General features: G+C 53.1%; 1 long non-coding RNA gene across 1 annotated transcript in view; it reads right to left on the bottom strand.

The window, feature by feature from the left end:
* Window positions 1-18989, bottom strand: part of LOC115834787 — a 45736-nt gene that overhangs the window by 25726 nt on the left and 1021 nt on the right. The window lies entirely within an intron of this gene.

Below are 18989 nucleotides of genomic sequence, written 5' to 3'. Positions count from 1 at the left end.
ACTTGTTGGTGTCAGAGGGTAGGGAATAAACCCAGCTGAAATTCAGAGCCTTCTACCTCAGAGAACTTTCCAGTGGTGTGGGGCCTGTTCTAAGGTGAAGGACAGGTTGCTGCAGCTGAACCCTCCTACAACCAAAAGAGAAGAGCAGCACTAAGTGGGCCTGTTTGATGTGGGGTTGACACGTTTTTTCTCTTTTAGGTGTCCAACTCTGTCCACTTACTGAGTGATTTGAAAAGCTGCTAGTTTTAAGCATGGCCCAGAGCAAGAGAAGTCTCTGCAGTAGGTCCAGGCTCTGTGCATGGTGCTCTGCCACGTGGGCCACATGACCAGCAGATCCACTGGTGCCTGGGTTGTCAGTGGCAGACAGAGACCCTGTGTGGAGTCTTTGCCAGGCCCCTGTAGGTGAATCACGGCTCAGGCCTTTAGGATTTTGGAGCAAGGTCCTGTCATCATCCACAGATAACCCACTCTCCTTCTGAGAAACAGCTCTTGCCCTGCTTCTGGGCCTTTGTAGAAATTAAACTCTTGGCAGTGTGAATCTATAATCCCTGCACTTTGGGAGGCTGAGGCGGGTGGGTCACCTGAGGTCGGGAGTTCAAGACCAGCCTGGCCAACATGGTGAAACCCTGTCTCTACTAAAAATACAAAATTAGCCAGGCGTGGTGGCGAATGCCTGTAATCCCAGCTACTTGGGAGGCGGAGGCACGAGAATCGGTTGAACCCAGGAGGCAGAGGTTGCAGTGAGCCAAAATGGCGCCGCTGCACTCCAGCCTGGGTGACAGAGGGAGACTCTGTCTCATAAAAAAAAAAAAAAAAGAAAAGAAAAAGAAAAAGAAAGAAAGAAAGAAAGAAAAAAAGAAAAGGAAGCTAGACAAGTGCCACCAAGTTACCACATGACTTGAACTGCTTATCATGATCTGGGGACTATCTGGCCCACGTAGCCATAAAGTCGTGAGCACAGCAGTGCTGCACCAGCCAGTGGAAGCGGGGGATAGGTGATCAGGCCCAAGCAGGTCCTGAAGGCACAAGGAAGTTACATGAAGTAGGGGCCCAAAGCCTGTGGCCCCACTGCTGCTCCCCTGCCTTCTCCCTGCCCGTCTGCACCTGTGGCTGCATGGGGAGTTCCCTCTCATTGGTTGACAGAGGAAGAGAAGACTCAGGCCAGACTTACAAATGGTTCTGCTCAGCATGCAGACACTACCGGAAAGTGGACAGCTGCAGCCCTGTAGCCCCTGGGGGACATCCCTCAAACAGTGGTGAAGAGGAATCTTCCCCGTGGGTAGAACTTCCAGCATGCACCTGTGTGTGCTCCGCTTAGAAGGAGCAGATGTGTGATGATATTTGATTCATGGCTGTTGCCAGTGATTTAGGTGGATGGAGGTGCTTGAAAGGAACATGACTGGAAAATTGGCGACAAAGAAATGTGTGGAAGAGATGTATAGATAGCCCTCTCTGAACACGCAAATGACATCCAGATATTTGTGTCCATGTGAATCCTCACCAAAGGGTGACCTCAGCAGAGGACTTCAGTAATCAGGTGGACAGGATGACCTGCTCTATGGACACCAGTTAGCCTTTTCCCAGCCACCCCTCTCATCACCCATTGAGCTCCTGAGCAAAGTGGCTGTGGTGGCAGGGATGGAGGTTGTGCATGGGCTCAGCAACATGGACTTCCACTCACCAAGGCCAAGCCACACACCAGCACTGTGTGCCCAATGTGCCAGCAGCAGAGACCAACACTCAGCCTGATAGTCTCCATTCCCGAGTGATCAGCCCAGTGCCTGGGGGCAGGTGGGTGACATTGGGGGCTCCCATCATGGGAGGGGCGCTGAGGCTCCATTCCCCAGAGTGATGAGCCCAGTGCCTGGGGGCAGGTGGGTGACATTGGGGGCTCCCATCATGGGAGGGGCGCTGAGGCTCCATTACCCAGAGTGATGAGCCCAGTGCCTGGGGGCAGGTGGGTGACATTGGAGGCTCCCATCATGGGAGGGGCGCTGAGGCTCCATTCCCCAGAGTGATCAGCCCGGTGCCTGGGGGTAGGTGGGTGACACTGGATGGCTGCCATCATGGGAGGGGCGCTGGTTTGTTCTTACTGGGATAGGCACCTGCCATGGATATGGATTTGTCTTCCCTGCACACGATGCTTCTGTCGTCACTACCATCTGTTGGTTCAGAACTACTCATCCACTGCCGTGCTGTCCACACAGCATTGCTTTGACCAAGGAACTCACTTTGCAGCCAAAGAAGTGTGGCAGTGGGCTCATGCTCGCGGTAGTCACGGGTCTTACCGTGTTCTCCATCATCCTGAAGCAGCTGGTGTGATAGAACGGTGGAATGGGCTTTTGCAGACACAGCTCCAGCACCAGCTGGGTGGCGATGCCTTGCAGGGCTGGGGCAAGGTGCTGCTCCAGGAGGCTGTCTGTGCTCTGAATCAATGTCCAGTATGTGGAGCTGTCTCTCCCACAGTCAGGATTCACAGGTCCAGGAACCAAGGGGCAGAAGTGGGAGTGGCACCACCCACCATCACCCGCAGTGACCCACAAGCAGTGTTTTTGTTTCCTGTTCCCATGACTTTACGCTCTGCTGGCCTAGGGGACTTGGTTCCAAGGTGAGGAATGCTGCCACCAGGAGACACAACAATGACTCTATTGAACTGGAAGTTAAGGTGCCACCTGGGCACTTGGGGCTCCTCAAGCCTCAGAGTCAACAGGCTGATGAGGGAGTTTGGATTCTGGCTGGGGATTAATCCAGAGGACCCAGGGGACATGGGACTGCACTCCATACCGGAGGTGCAGAAGACCATGTGGAATGCAGGAGGCCCCTTAGGACTTCTCTTAGTTTAACCACACCCTGTGGTTAAGATCCCTGGGGTCAGGCACGGTGGCTCACGCCTGTAATTCCAGCACTTTGGGAGGCCGAGGCGGGCAGATCACGAGGTCAGGAGATCGAGACCATCCCGGCTAACACGGTGAAACCCTGTCTCTACTAAAAATACCAAAAAAATTAGCTGGGCATGGTGGCAGGTGCCTGTAGTCCCAGCTACTCAGGAGGCTGAGGCAGGAGAATGGCATGAACCTGGGAGGCGGAGGTTGCAGTGAGCCGAGATCGCGCCACTGCACTCCAGCCTGGGCGACAGAGCAAGACTCCGTCTCAAAAAAAAAAAAAAAAAAAAAAAAAAAAAAAATCCCTGGGAAACCACAGCAATGCAAGTTTCCCTAGGAAATTACAGCAAGGCCCAGACCCTTAAGCACTGAGGCCTTGGGTCACCTGGCCACGTACAAAACCCTACCAGCTGAGGTGCTTGCTGAGGGCAAAGGGACTACAGAATAGGCAGTGGTTATAAACACCAGGTACTCCTGTAGCTTGGCCAGTAGCAGAAATGAGGACTGTAACTGTCATGAGTGTTTCCTCTCTATTTTGTTAAGAAAGCATTTGTGCATATGTGTACATATATTAAGCAAATATCTGTTTTCTTTCCTCTCTTACTCCTTTATCATGTAACGTAAGATCTACTGACTTTGTCTCCGTATCAAGGTATCGTGAATTTTACGTGACAGTATTGAGGCCGTGGGATATTGGGAGAGTCAATATCACTCGAGGACTTCACCTCCTCTTCCAGGGAAGGAGTCAGTGCGTGTCTGGTTGTATGCAGGATAGTTGTCACATGTTAGTTGGAACCATGACCTTGCTGCTGTCTATTTGGAGATGAAGTATGGTTTAAGGAGGTGTGTATGGGTTCCAAGCTGACAAGGAGTGAATTTGTGATGGTTTGTTTCAGCTGTCAACTTGACTGGATGAAGGGATATCCAGAGAGCATGAAAGCATTATCTCTGGGTGTGCCTGTGACAGCATTTCCAGGAGAGACTAGGGATTGAATCCGTGGGCTGATGTGGGAGGGCACCATCAAATCCACTGAGGGCCCAGGCAGAATGGAAAGATGAATTCATACTCTCTTGCTCTCTCTTCCCCCGCCAGAGCTGGGACACCCACCTCCTACTGCCCTTAGACATCAGAACTCCTGGTTCTCTGACCTTTGGACCCTGGGACTTATACCAGTGGCCCCTCTGACTGCGAGTTACACTTTTGGCCTCCCTGGTTCTCAGATCTTCAGGCTTGAACTAAGCCACACTACCAGCCCCCTGGGTCTCCAGCTTGCACAGACAGGGCAAATCATGGGACTTCTCAGTCTCCATACTCATGTGAGCCGATTCCCATAATAAACCCCCTTTCTCCCATCCATCCATCCATCCATCCATCCATCCATCCATCCATCCATCCATCCATCCAGCTATCTATCTAGCTACCCAGCTAGCTATCTATATCTCTACTTATCTCTATCTATGTCTACCTATATCTATATCTCTGTCTACATCTCTATATCTATCTGATCTATCTCTATCTCTATGGTAATCTCAATCTATCTGTCTGTCTGTCTGTCTCTGTCTATCTGTCTGCCTGCCTGTCTGTCTGCCTGTCTGTCTGCCTGCCTGTCTGTCTGTCTGCCTATCTGTCTATCTGTCTGTCTGCCTGCCTGTCTGTCTGTCTTTGTCTCTATGGATCTGTACTTCTTTATCTATCTCATTCCGTGTATCTGTCTCTATATCTATACATCTACATCATGGAGGACTATGGCAGATGCTCACTGCTGTGCACTGCACCATCCCTCCCAGTGGGACCATAGCACTGGTCCAGCCAGCTGCCCACAGCTCTCAGCTTGCTCCTCCCAAGGAAATGCCCTCAGCCAAAGGCAGTTGCCTCACCCATGGCTTCTCCCTGCCCTGGAAGCCACCTCTACCCAATGAATGGTCGATGGAGGAAGCAACAGGTCAGGTCCTTCACCTCAATTCACGGCCTCTCTAAAGGGCCCCTTCAGCTCCAAAAGCACCCAAGGCATCATCAGAAACCTTCTTTGCGAGTGGAGCACAGCTCAGCTGCCCCCACCTGCTCCTTCCCTCTCTCACAGCCTTTGTCCCCAAGAGCACTTGACACTTTACCCTTGACCTGCATGTCTCTATCTGGCAGTGTCTCTTGGGGAACTGAACCTCAGACAGTTTGCAAACAACAAATTCTAAAGGTCGTGCCTGGGCCTGGAGCTCTGCTGACATGGAAGCCATGCCCACCTGGGACCTGAGGGTGTTTCTTGTCTCACAGGCCTGATATTGAGTGGTGTGCACCTGCACACCCACATGGTTGTTAAATCACAGAACGGCTTCCATGCTGGTTGAACAGCCCCTACCTTGAGCCTCCAGGTGTCCCCCAGAGGCCACCCCAGTCCCTTCCCCAAGGATCCAAGCAGGGCATGACAGAGAGCTTCTGGAATGTCACTCGATGCTGTGGCCAGCCCCATTCTGATGGATCTGTACCATTCCAGGCTGCTTGTTAAACATGACTAAAGTCACCTGCAGTCATCTGCTAGGACTGCCACAGCAAAGCGCCAGAGTCTGGCAGCTTTCACAGAGACATTTATCTCCCTAGCCCTGGGGGCCCCAAGTCCAGGCTCAAGTTGTTGTTGGGGCTGGTTTCTTCGGGGGCTGCGAGGGGACCTCTGCCCAGTCCCTCCAGCCTCTGCCCAGTCCCTTCGGCCTCTGGGGCTCCCAGGCAGCCTCATGTTTCTTGGCTCGTGAAGCATCACTCTAATCTCTGCCTTCACCTTCACACAGCATCCTTCCTGTGTGTGCGTCTGCATCCAACTTCCCCTGTTCCTAAGGTCACCGGTCAGATCTGAGAAGGATCCTAATGGCCATATCTTAGTTACATCTGCAGTGACCCTATTTCCAAGTAAGGTCACATATGAGGCACTGAAGGTCGGGACTGCAACATGCTTGTCCTCCTATCATGGAATCAGACCAGCAGGTGCGTCACATTCTGCCAGAGGGGGAGTGGGCAGACGCCCAAAGGGCTGGATGTATACAGCTCTAGGAAGAACTGCAGTTGCAGCTGCTTGGACAGGTGTGGGCACTCACAGCCTCCCATGACAGCCCTGGTTGGGGGCTCCATCCACAGCCCCTGGTGGGATGGGGCAAGGCCTTTCCTTCTGACCCACAGGACCTTGGACTCCTGGGCCACTGCAGAGGGACTCAGGGTCAGACCAGCAGCCTTTGACATGGCCAGGAGTGAAAGTGATGGGGACCCATGAGCCATCAGAGTTCTGTCTCCAGAGCCTGCACAGGGAGTGTTGGGACAAGAAGCAAAGGAATTGGGAGCACATCAAGGCAGGCACCAGATTTGGAAGAACGCCCCGGGGGAAGTGCTCCCCGGCGAGTGGGGCAGAGGGCAGTCTCCTCCTGGGCTTCCCTGGGTCCCAGCCCAGCCCGGCTGGGCGTCCCACTGTCTTTGGTGTGGTGTGCTCCCTGCCTGGGGCCCTGTGATGGGAGTCCTGCTTCTCTAAACAGCGAGGCCCTCACAGAACCCCCCAGCATGTCCGAAGCACCTGGAGGAGAAAAGATTTATTTCCTCATTCATCGCTAGGTTCATGGTTGAGGCTCTCACAACAAAAGACAGATTAACAAGAGAAAAGCTGACACATTTATTCAATGTAAGTTTGATCTCGTATAGGTGCCTTCAGAAACGAGGAGCCAGCACTTTGGGAGGCCAAGGCGGACAGACCATTTGAGGTCAGGAGTTCGAGACCAGCCTGGCCAACATGGTGAAACCCCATCTCTACTAAAAATACAAAATTAGCCAGGCGTGGTGGCACGTGCCTGCAGTCCCAGCTACTGGGGAGGCTGAGGCAGGAGACTCGCTTGAACCCGGGAGGTGGAGGTTGCAGTGAGCCGAGATAGTGCCATTACACTTCAGCCTGGGTGACAGTGAAACTCTGTCTCAAAAAGAGAAGAAAAAAGAAATGAGGACCCAAGGGAAGCGGGAAACCCGTGCATTTTTATGTGGAGTTTGATGGAGAGCCATGCAGAAGTGTGATTGGATTGGAGAAAGTGGGTGTACTTGTCCGTTCTTGCACTGTATAAAGAATACTTGAGACTGGGTAATTCATAAAGGAGGTTTAATTGGCTTACAGTTCCCCAGGCTGTACAGAAAGCATGGTGCTGGCTGGCATCCACATGGCTTCTGGGGGCGGGCTCAGGAAACTTACAATCATGGCGGAAGGCAAAGGAGGAGCTGGCACTTCACGTGGCCGGAGCAGGAGGAAGCCCAGAGGAAGAGAGGGGAGGTGCCATATGCCTTTAAACAAGCAGGTCTCATGAGAACTCACTATCACGAGAACAGCACTGGGGGGAAATCCACCCCCATGATCCAATCACCTCCCAGCAGGCCCCACTTCCAGCATTGGGGATTACAATTCAACATGAGATTTGGGCAGGTACCCAGATCCAAACCATATCAGGGTGTGGCCTAATGGTGATACACTGGGGAGACTTGGCAAGGCCTGTGGTCTTAGTCCATCATGTGCTGTTAGAACAGAAAACCACAGACTGGGTAACTTATTGGCCCCTGGTCCTAGAGGCTGGGAGGTCCAAGATCGACAGGCCGCCTCTGGCAAGGGCCTTTGTGCTGCCTCATCCCACGACAGAAGGGCAAAGAGAGGGAGAGAGAGACAGCCAGAGAGAAGGGGACCAAACTCCTCCTTCTGTCAGAGCCTGCTCCCACAACAATGATGGGAGTCCATCATGGGCACAGAGATGGGGGACACATTCAGACCACAGCAGCCCCCTCAACCCGCACACACTGCACATTGAGGGGAGGGCTAGGGGACTGGAAGGAAACATCAGAGTCTGGAGAAGAACACCAGGCTCACCAGGGCTATGCTCTCACCCGGCACCCAGCACCGAGGAGCTCATGGGAAACAAGAAGGGTCTCTCGGTGCACGAGTGCTGGGCACACATAGTCCACAGTGCATCCTGCGCTGATGGTCTGGACCCTGGTCCTGTGCAGCCCTGGGGAGGGGCTCCAGGCTGAGATCAGTCACGTCTCGGGGAGGAGACAGTATTCCCAGTCTCGCCTTGTCCCATGGACTCTGACAGGGGTTGAAGAAGCAAGGAGGCTCCCAGGACTGGGGAGGGGGAGTCTGGCCAGTGATCTAGGAGCATCAAGGCGCCTGCTCCCTCTCGGCATGGCCCGGTCCTGTAGGTGGTCAGTTATGCAATGCCACCGCCTTCCTACCCCACAAGGAGGGCGGGTGGACTCAGAGGCCAGGCCCAGGCTTCCTTCTTGGCTTAGGCAAGGAACATAGGGGGCTTCGAGCTTTGCTTATTCATTTAACAAATGAACCCCTAGTCTGTGCCAGGCCCCCATTTAAATGGTCCCTGGGATACAGCAGGGTCCAGAATGGGCCCAGACTCTGCCCCCATGGCTGACCTTCTGGAGAGGCTGAGAAGCGAGGGGTGCCCTCCAGGCACGGCAGATGGGGCAGGCTCTGCATTCAGGGGCTCCAGCCGCTTTCCCACCACTCACCCACTCTACCCGAGCCCTTCTGGGTCAGCTGGGCTCCTGGCTCTGCCTGCCTGGGGTGCAAGACGCCAAGTTTCTTCCTGGACAGTGAAAGAACCACGCCAAAAAGAAATGAAAGGAAGGCAGACGGCGAGATGAGGGAGAGGGTGGGCACCCAGCCAGGGACTGCAGAGACGAGGAGGAGGCACAGAGACCCACTGTCCCCAGCCGCTGCCAGTGAGGCTGGCCCAGGGCCAGGGGCTCAGCGTCCCTGGCATGCATGTGGCCCCCAGTGCCCCCACGTCCAATAGGAGTGGGGCGGCCCCCTCTTCTGCCACAACCCCGTCCCACCTCCCATTCCATTCACTGGTCTCATTTTTAAGTTTTTCTCTCCCAGTTATTCAGGATTGATTTGGAGAGCAGAGCGATGGCTGCAGGTGGCTCTTCATTTTCCTTCACCTAAGAACCAAACCATTATCCACCCCAAGCTTCTCTCTCCAGCCTGCCCCCCACATGAGCGCGACCTCCCTCCTCTTCCACGGCGGTGCTGTTCCCACTGGAGGCCCGGGCTTGGCCATCCGTTCATTCTTGGAGTCCTCAAGAGATTGTCAGCTCTGCAGTGGGGAGCAGCTGCTGTCAAAGACCCTGGAACTTCCTCCCTGCTGCGTCCACCAACCCCCACTGCCCGCTGGGCACTCCCAACCTGAAACAAGCTTGCTTGCTGCAAAAGCCTCACCTCTGACCCAACTTCCCACTCCCAGGACACCCAACCTAGCCTTCCCTCTGGATACCCCTGTGGGCTCCCCTCTGCTGATGGGGGTCCCCTCTCCAGCTGTGGGGTCCCCTCTCCAGGTGGAGCTTCCCTCGGCATATGGGGTCCCCTCTCCAGCTGGGGCTCCCTTCACTGATGGGGTCCCCTCTCCAGCTGGAGCTCCCCTCTGCTGACAGGGTCCCCTCTCCAGGTGGGGCTCCCCTCTGCTGACAGGGTCCCCTCTCCAGGGGGGGTCCCCTCTGCTGACAGGGTCCCCTCTCCAGGTGGGGCTCCCCTCTGCTGACAGGGTCCCCTCTCCAGGTGGGGCTCCTCTCCGCTGATAGGGTCCCTCTCCAGGGGGGCTCCCCTCTGCTGACAGGATCCTCTGATGGGGTCCCTACTCCAGGGGCGCTCCCTTCCACAGATGAGCTCCCCTCCCTGAGCTGGGTGACCCCTCCGCCCTATATGTGTCTGCAGGTTGGGGCCAGGCAGGGCTGGCCAGCATCTGACAACCTCCCCTTTCTGTTCTTGGGCACTGCCCACTTATTCAGGTCTCAGCCAGGCAGCCCCCAATGGGAATCTTCAGAGTCCCCTTCAGCAACACAGCTTCCTCTCTGTGGCCCAGCTCATGCTGAAATAAACAAGGCAATGTCATTAATGGCTGCTATCAGCTTGTACGGGGAACCAGTGGCCCCAGAAGCCTCTGGGGAGGCCCAGGCTGTGAGGATCAGGGGTCAGGAAAAGCCCCTAGAATGGGAGGAAGAGGCCTCAGGGGTCCCTCCTCACAGGGGATGGTGACAACACGGTGGGGGACGGAGGGGTCAGGGCTGGGTTCAGGACCTGACCAGGTCCTGACCTGGTGACCCTGGCCAGAAAAGGCCAGGCCTGTTGGGCACCAGCACGAAGGGAACGGAGCCAGTGTGGAAAAGCAGGCCTGGGTCCTCTTCTGTGCTCCCAGCCCCTTTAAACCGCACGCAGCTTGTAGGAAGGGGATCAGAGGCCCCTGGGCTTCCCATGACTGTGCTGCACCTGGGGATATGAAGCCTAGGGTGGCTCAGCCAGCTCTGGTCACGGCTGACAGACACCCCAACAGACTCACCCACCCCTCCTCAGGGAACAGGGTCTTAACAAGCTGCTTCCCCCATCCCAGTGTTAAACAAAAACTCATGGGTTTAGACAAGAGTGAAGGTGACTCCCCCACCACCCATCCCACCTCCAGCAGGCAGCCACCCCCAAAATTACTGATTTATGAATAAATCAATGTCAGGTGCCAGCCAGCCCCACCTGTCTCCAACCTTCAGACACAGACAGGGGTCACTCGGTCCAGGGAGAGGAGCCCCTCAGTGGAGGGGAGCCTGGAGAGGGGACCCCGTCAGCGGAGGGGAGCCCCAGCTGGAGACAGTAAATAGGCAGACTATTCACTGTCTTCCCCCTCAAGCCAGGCCCACAGAGTCACGGAGTCCAGCCACCAGCCCTCCTGGGCCCACCCAGGAGGCCCCAACCCCACTCCAGCCAGCAGGACCATCTAGGCCATCTCCCCTGGGCACCTGGGCAGGGCCTCCCCCTGCTCAGCTTAGCCTGGATTTCCAGATTCCGCTGCCTGCCAGGGATCCTGAGGAGGAGATGGTGTCAGAGCCACACCAGCCCTTCTCATACCCAGGAGTCCTCGTGATGATAACAGTGTGTGCGCCAGGCTGTGCAGGTGCTGGCCGGAATCCTCTGAGGGGACGAGATCTCCATGGTAGGGCACCACTCTGATGTCCATCCTGGGCTTCCGTGGCCCTGCCTGGCCACTGCCCACTGCTCTTGGTCAAGATCATGGACCCTCAGAGGCCAACGAGGCCTCAGCCTGTGCCTACAGCATCCTCTCTACCTGCCGGGCTCCTGAATTGCTCCTTCCTCCCGTCTCCCACCCAGAGCAACAACGAAGGGGAGGCCCCCAGAGCCCTGCAGCTCCCAGAGAGACTCCCGTCCCCACCCCGCACGCCATCACCACAAACTGCTGGAGAGTTTAGCGGATGCCACGACTTGGAGTCTCCAAAGAGACCCCCGGGACATCTCATCGAGGCCCCCCGGGCACTGCACACTCAGGCTTCCCACCCCTGGCCCACCCCACAGGGTGTTCCCAGTCCCGCATCTCACCCCAAATCCATGCATGCATGAGCCTGAAAGCACCCCACGCCCTCTGGTGCTCAGTCCTCCCCTCCTCCCTGGGGTCCCCTCCCCTCCCTGCCCCCCAAGCCTTGCATCCCCCTGCAAACCTCACAAGGGGGACTATTTACTGTCCTGAAAGCAGAGAGAGGGCCCTTTTCTTGGGACCTCTTGGCCATCTCTGCCTCCACTCCCAGCTGCTGTCAGCTCTGGCCTGGCCCCTGCAGGAAGCAATCACTGGTCTCCCTGCTTCCCATCTAGCCCCAAGGTCTGTTCTTGCCCTTCGACCAGAGAGGTTTAAAAGCACAACTCGGGCCCTGCGTGCCCTGCCCCCTAGGGCTCCACACCTCTGAGCACCCTCGCGGTAACACGGAGGCTCCCAGCCCTGCCTCGCCCCAGGGTCCCCTCCAACACTCTCTGGCTTTGGGCCTTTGCTATTCCCGGGGCCTGGAAGGGCCCCCTCATCCCCCAAGTGTCAGGCAAAGGTCTGAGAGCAGTGTCCCTGCCCGGCGTGCTTGGTCCTGACTGCTAGGCCCCAAATCATTCCTTTTCCCATTACCTCTTGGTTTCTCTGTAGCTGGGGTCACTACCCCAAATTCTTGAATTGACTGATGTGTCCACCTATGTAATGTTTTCCGCCTCTAGACTGGGAGCCCTACAAGGGCAGGGCCCTCTGGGCAAGAATAGTGCCAGCCAGGAGCCCCTGGAGAAGATAGCTACACATGTGCCCCAGGCCCCAGATGGCACTCAGCCCTGCCTGTCAATGCTGGACATAGGGCAGTTTTTATCCCTGCTTTCTACACGAGGAGGAAAGACTAACCATGCCAGCGGGCAGTGGCCGGATCACCTATGTCAGTAGAACTCTGACCCCTGAGAAGCCTGGAAGCCAAACCACACCTCTGTAGCAATCACCCCAGAGGTTCAGGCCATGGCTAACGGCTGCCAGGTTCCCTATTTTTGCCCCCAACCCAAGACCAACTGGAGGAAGGCAAATATGTCCCTGACAAAGGGTGGCCGCCTCCAGCCTCCCCAGCCCACTGCCTCCAGCAACACACATCTGAAGCCTTCTCTGTTGGTTGGTTTTATTGGTATTTTGGAAGGTTGTTTGTTTTTTGTTTTGAGATGGAGTCTCACTCTGTGGCCCAGGCTGGAGTGCAGTGGTGTGATCTCGGCTCACTGCAAGCTCTGCCTCCCAGGTTCACGCCATTCTCCTGCCTCAGCCTCCCAAGTAGCTGGGACTGCAGGCACCCACCACCACGCCAGGCTAATTTTTTTATATTTTTAGTAGAGACGGCGTTTCACGGTGTTAGCCATGATGGTCTCGATCTCCTGACCTCATAATCTGCCCATCTCGGCCTCCCAAAGTGTTGGGATTACAGGCGTGAGCCACTGCACCTGGCCTTTGGAAGGTCTTTTATACCTTTATTGAGATAAAATTCATATAACATAAAACTTAGCATAAACTGTAGACTTAGTGTGGTGTGACTTTAGAGTAGTCACAGAATTGTGCAACCATCACCACTGCCTACTTTTAGAACATTTTCAACATCCCAAAGACAGAACCCCATAGGCACCTGTTAGCAGCCACTCCCCATTGAGTCCACAGAGCCCCAGGCAGCCACTCACCAATCTACTTTCCATCTCTATTAATTTGCCAATTCTAAGCACTTGAAAAAAATGGAATCACAATGGTCTTTTGGGTTTGGCTTCTTTCCCTCAGCATCATACCCTCAAAGTTCATCCATGTTGTAGCTTGTATTGGTACTTCATTCATTTTTATGGCTGAATAATATTCCACTGTATGGATAGACTAATATTTTGTTTATTTATTTATTCGTTGACGAACATTTGAATTGTTCCCACTTTTTAGCTATTAAAACTAGTGCTGGCTGTGTGCAGTGGCTCATGCCTGTAATCCTAGCACTTTGGGAGGATGAGGCAGGTGGATCACTTGAGGCCAAGGGTTTGAGACCAGCCTGGCCAACATGGTGAAACCCCCATCTCTACTAAAAATACAACAATTAGCCAGGCATAGTGGTACATGCCTGTAATCTCAGCTACTCGGGAGGCTGAGGCAGGAGAATCTCTTGAATCCGGGGGGCAGAGGTTGCAGTGAGCCAAGACCACGCCACTGCACTCCAGCCTGGGCAACAGAGCAAGACTCTGTCTCAAAAAACAAAACAAAACAAAACCAGTACTGCTATGAACATGCATGTGCATATTGTTATACAGACATATACTTTCATTTCTCTTGGAGATATATATATATATACATACATATATACACGTATATCTAGGAGTGGAATTGCTGATTTTTATGGCGACTCTATGTTTAGCATTTTGAGAAACGGCCGGTCTGTTTTCCAAAGTGGCTGCACTATTTTGCATTCCCACCAGCAATGAAGGAGGGTTCCAATTGCTCCATACCTCTGCCAACACTTGTTATTGTCTATCTCTTTTATTTATAGCCATCTTGATGGGTGCATCATGGTATCTCGCTGTGTTTTGATTTGCATTTCCCCAGTGACTAATGATGGGGACATCTTTTCATGGGCTTATCAGTCATATGTACATCTTCTTTGGAGCAAGGTCTATTCTAATCTTTTGCCCATCATTAAAGGTAGGTGGTTTGTCTTTTTGTTGATAAGTTAAGAGTTCTTTACATGTTTAGATACTAGTCCCTTATCAAATAGATGATTCACAAATGTTTTCTCTCATTTCGTGGGTTGTCTTTCCCCTTCCTTGATGGTGTCCTTTGATGCACAAAAGTTTTTAGCTTTGGCCAAGTCCAGCTTATCTATTTTTTCTTTTGTTGCCTGTGCTTTTGGTAGTGTATATTAAAAACCATTGTTTAACACAAGGTCACCAAGATTTATTTCTATGTTCTTTCCTAAGAATTTTATTTTTTCTTTTCTTTTCTTTTTTTTTTTTTTTTTTTTTGAGACAAAATCTCTCTCTGTCGCCAAAGCTGGAGTGCAATGGCACAATCTCGGCTCACTGCAATCTCTGCCTCCTGGGTTCAAGCGATTCTTCTGCCTCAGCCTCCCCAGTAGCTAGGATTACAGGCACCCACCACCATGCCCGGCTAATTTTTCTGTTTTTAGTAGAGATGTGGTTTCACCATGTTGGCCAGGCTGGACTCAAACTCCTGATCCCAGGTGATCCACTCGCCTCAGCCTTCCAAAGTGCTGGGATTGCAGGTGTGAGCCACTGCGCCTGGCCTTCCTAAGGATTTCATAATTTTAGTGCTTACATTTAGGTCTACAATCCATTTTGAGTTAATTTTTGTGCACAGCATGAGGTTAGGGGTCCAACTTCATTCTTTTGCACATGGATATCTAGTTGTCCCAGCACCATTTTCTGAAAAGACTATTCCTTCCCCCATTGAATTGTCTTGGTACCCTTGTCAAAAATCAACTGATGGCTGGTCTGAAGGTAGTGAGTTATCTCAATTGATTGTTCACAGTCAGTTACAGATGGAACACCTCGTTCTACTCTTTCCCCCCTTCTCACTGCTGCACTTGGATAGTCTTTAAAAAAATCAATTGACCATAAATGCAAGGATTTGTTTTTGGAGTCTCAACTGTACTGCATTGATCTGTATGTCTATCCTTATGCCAGTACCACACTGTCTTGATTACTGTAGCTTTGCAGTAAGTTTGAATCAGGAAATGTGAGCCCTCTAATTTTGCTCTTCTCTTTCTAGATTGTTTTGGCTATTCTGAAACCCTTGTATTTCCTTACGAATTTGAGGATCACCTTGTAAAAAGACAGATGGGATTTTGATAGACATTGTGAAGCTATAGATGAATTCAGGAGTTTTGCCATCTTAACAATATTATGTCTCCTGATCCATGACTGCAGGATATCTTTCCATTTAATTTGATATTCTTGGATTCCTTTCAAAAATATTCTGTATTTTTCAGTACACAAGTTTTACGCATCTTTTGCTATATTTATTTCTAGGTATGTTCTTTTTGCTGATATTATAAATGAGATTGTCTTCTTAATTTCATTTTTGTATTGTTCATTGCTAGTGTATAGAAATAAAATCGATTTTTGTATATTGATCTTGTATCCTGCCACATTGCTATGCATGTTTATTAGTTTTAAGGGTTTTAGTGGATTTTCTATATATAATGCCACATATCAGCAAATAGAAAGTTTAATGTTAGTCCTTTTGAGCTGCCACAACAGACTACCATAAACTGAGTGGCTTATAAACAACACAAATGTATTTCCCACAGTTCTGGAGACTGGGATGTCCAAGATCAAGGCACCAGTAGGTTTGGTGTCTGGTCAGGGCCTACTTCTGGGTTCATAGATGGCTGTCTTCTCACTGTGTCCCCCCCCATAGTGAAAGGAAAGGGCCCAGGGTGTTTCTAAGGCTTCTTTTATAAGGACACTAATCCAATTTAGGAGGGCTCTGCCCTCATAACCTAATCTCCCAAAGGCCTCACTTCCAAATTCCATCACCTGGGGAGTAAGAATTTCCACACTGGGGGGACACAGATATTCAGACATAGCATTTTACTTCTTCCTTTCTAATATGGGTGCCCTTGACATCTTTTTCTTACCTAATTGCCCTGCCAGAGCCTTCTGGAGAGTGTTGAATGGAAGTGGGGAGCGTTCACCCCGACTTACTCCTGATCGTAGGGGAAGAGCTATCCGGTTTTCACCACTGAGCACCACGTTAGCTGGGGTATTTTTGTCAGCGCTCTTTAACAGGTGGAGGCAGGTCCCTTTTATTTCTAGTGAGTTCAGGGAAGAGTGTGAGCTTTTGTTTGAGTGCCTTCCCTGCATCTGTTGAGATGATCCTATGGTTTCTGTCCCTTATTCTATTGATATGGCATATTTATTACCTTGGTTGCTTTTTGGATGTTGATAACATCCAAACTCTTCTGCCACCCCTTTTAATAGAAAGCTGTACAACTTGCCAACCTGCCTGTGCGTGTCTGCCCAACACGAGTGCCAGTGGCCGACTCCCTGCTAGAGTGAGCACTGCATAGACAGCCTCTGCTTGTCCTCATTTGAGTGGTCTTCATGTATTCCATGAGAAATCAAGGCACAGGGGTCTCATGAATGGCTCCGCCAACTGAAGGTGTGCTCCATCGGGGCTGTGAGTCACCCCACGCCAGGCAGAAAGGTCTGTCAAACATGGCTTCAAGGGGCCAGGGACCTGGTGCCTCCCACAGGCCGGGCCCTGCCCCCAAGTACAATGGGAATATATGTGCATGTCACCTGTCCCAAAATGCTGGGAGATGACACTTCTGCAGATGGGGAAACTGAGGGACCAGCCCAAAGTCACGGGGAGGGGAAGACTCCTACGCAAACCCAGCCAGGCTGCAAATGCCTGCCCTTCCTCAATGTGCCTCCGGCTGTGCCCACATCGCTCCAGCAGCTCTGCCTTCCCCAGGCACAAGCCTTCTCAGGGCAGGGGAGGCCCAGGGAGCCGCGCTCCCATCCCAGGCCAGGCTGCTGAGCAAGCCCCTCCCCTTTCTCCCCCTCATCCTCTGACAGAGTCCACCTGGATATTTGTCCTGGAGCCAGGATGGAAGCTCCACCAGGCCCAGCCAACAACAGGAACCCTTTCAGACGCACTCCTGGGTGCCTACTATCACACAGACACTAGCTATGTTCTTGTCAGCCATGGGATCCCCAAGGTCCCCATGAGGTCACACCACTGGGCCACTGGGAAGGGCACTTCAGATGTGGAGCTCCCATGGGCCAGGCCCTGGGAAGTGGTCCTCCTACCCCCTCATAGCCAGTCTTCCCTGCGAGCCTGCAAGTACCTGTGAACGTGAGTTCCACTCTGGAGCTGAGACGGGCTGCTGCCCCCGCAATCAGAAGTCAGGCCCATGAAGCCCTCCGTCACCCCACTGCAGTCAGAATAAAATGCAGCCTCCCTCTGGCCTCCAGGTCCCAAGGCCGGCCCCCCTGCCTCCCAGGCTCGCACCTGCCCCTAATCTGTGTCCAGCCCCTTTCCCCTGGCTCTGTCCCCCGCTTCCCTTGTGTTCCTCCAACCTCATCCATCTGCCTGGAGTGCTCCTCCCCGGCTCTGTCTAGCTGGCTCCTTCTCAGGCATCAGGGCCTGGATCCATTGTGGCTCTTTCAAGCCTCTGCACTTGGAGTGCCTCAGCCCCGTGGTTGAGGAGTGCCCCAACCCCGTGACCCTCTAGCAAGCATCCTAGGAATTCCGTCCCTCCCCAGCACTGATATGACCATTGTGCTGTGACACCTGTCATCTCTGCCAGAGCCGCAGATCCTCAAGGGGAGGGGTCTGCTGCCTGGCTCCCACAGCCAGGGCCTGGAACAGTGCCTGGCACACAGAAGGCACCCACTAAATATTTGATGCATGGCTGAAGAGGACAGGCAGGCTGGCTGCTGGCGGGGCATGGCCTGCTTCTGAGGCTGGTGGTCAAGGACACAGTGTGCACGGATCTGCCCCCTCCTCCCACTTCCTGAGAGTGGAGTCAGTGTCTCCCTCCACCCACCGCCCCCTGCTGAGGACACAGCCCACACCTTTAATGGGAAATGTCCCCATCACTGGGGACAGCAGGGAGCTGAGGGGAGAGCAGGTGTCCAGGACATCCAGAGAAATGTTGCCTCACACTGGAACCCTTTTCTATTCCTTCTAAACAAAAAGAATCCTCGAAGACTCTCAAGTGACCACATAGTGTCTTTTCTTATAATGTCACTTCGACAGGCACAAAACGTAAAACCAGGCATAAACTACTAGTGCTTGTAGTTCCTACGCAGGCATGAAGCCAAAACCAGTTTACAAATTAACCACCAAGAAAGCTGGTAGAGCACAGATGATGACAAGAGAGCTGTTCTGTCCAATGTGAGCGCTACTGGCCACCCAGGGCCACATGAATTTAAATTACAATGAAACACAATGAAAAATTCGGTTCCTTGTGGCCACATTTCCAGTACCCAGTAGTCATCTGTGCCAGGGGTTATCCAGGTACAGAACATTCCCATCGTTGCAGAAGGTTCTATCAGCTAGCACTGGGTTGGACCACATTTGCTAAGAGGAGCTGGCTAGAGGATGGTTCTTCGGACCTGGTCCCACGTGGTTCCCAGGTAAGCCCCCGCCCACGATGCAGCCCCGTTGTCCATCAATTTTCTTGGAGAGGGCATGGGAAACCTTCATCAGTGTGTCATCTCCTGCAAAGGCCTTCGCTCCTTCCTCTGGGGAGAAAGCACCCTTCACTCTCTGAATCATTAGCCCAAAGCAGTAAGTGCAGCAGGCCTGGCCCCACACCTTCAGGAAGAGCCACAGCGTGAGGCTGGCATCCCTGGGGCACGACACAACCAGGATGTAGACGAAATAGATGCAATATCCGGAGGTTCTCCTGTAGGTGTCTGGCCTCCTGGACACTTCACACTGGTCTGGGAGCTGCCCTCTCAGGCCCCAGTGACCTTTTCAGATGCAGACTCCTGCAGCATGGATCAGCAATTCTCCCCTTCCGTGGGACAGGGATTAGTTGCCTGTACTAGGACCTTGAGGCCAACACTGACTAGGGGGCCTCATGCCTGCCCAGGTTCCAGCCCCGGAGAGCAATGTGAGCAAAGCTTGCTATCTTTGCAAAGCCAACCACTGTGGCATCACCTCCTTCAGGGAGACCTCCCGGATTGTCCAAGGTGCTCACTTCCTTTGGGGAACCCTCCCAGATTGTTCAAGGTGCTTGAGGGAGGG

This window comes from Nomascus leucogenys, chromosome 4, assembly GCF_006542625.1.
Source record: "Nomascus leucogenys isolate Asia chromosome 4, Asia_NLE_v1, whole genome shotgun sequence".
Taxonomy (NCBI): domain Eukaryota; kingdom Metazoa; phylum Chordata; class Mammalia; order Primates; family Hylobatidae; genus Nomascus; species Nomascus leucogenys.
The sequence above is the reverse complement of the archived record's forward strand: the minus strand, read 5'-3'. Positions and strand labels throughout refer to the sequence as shown.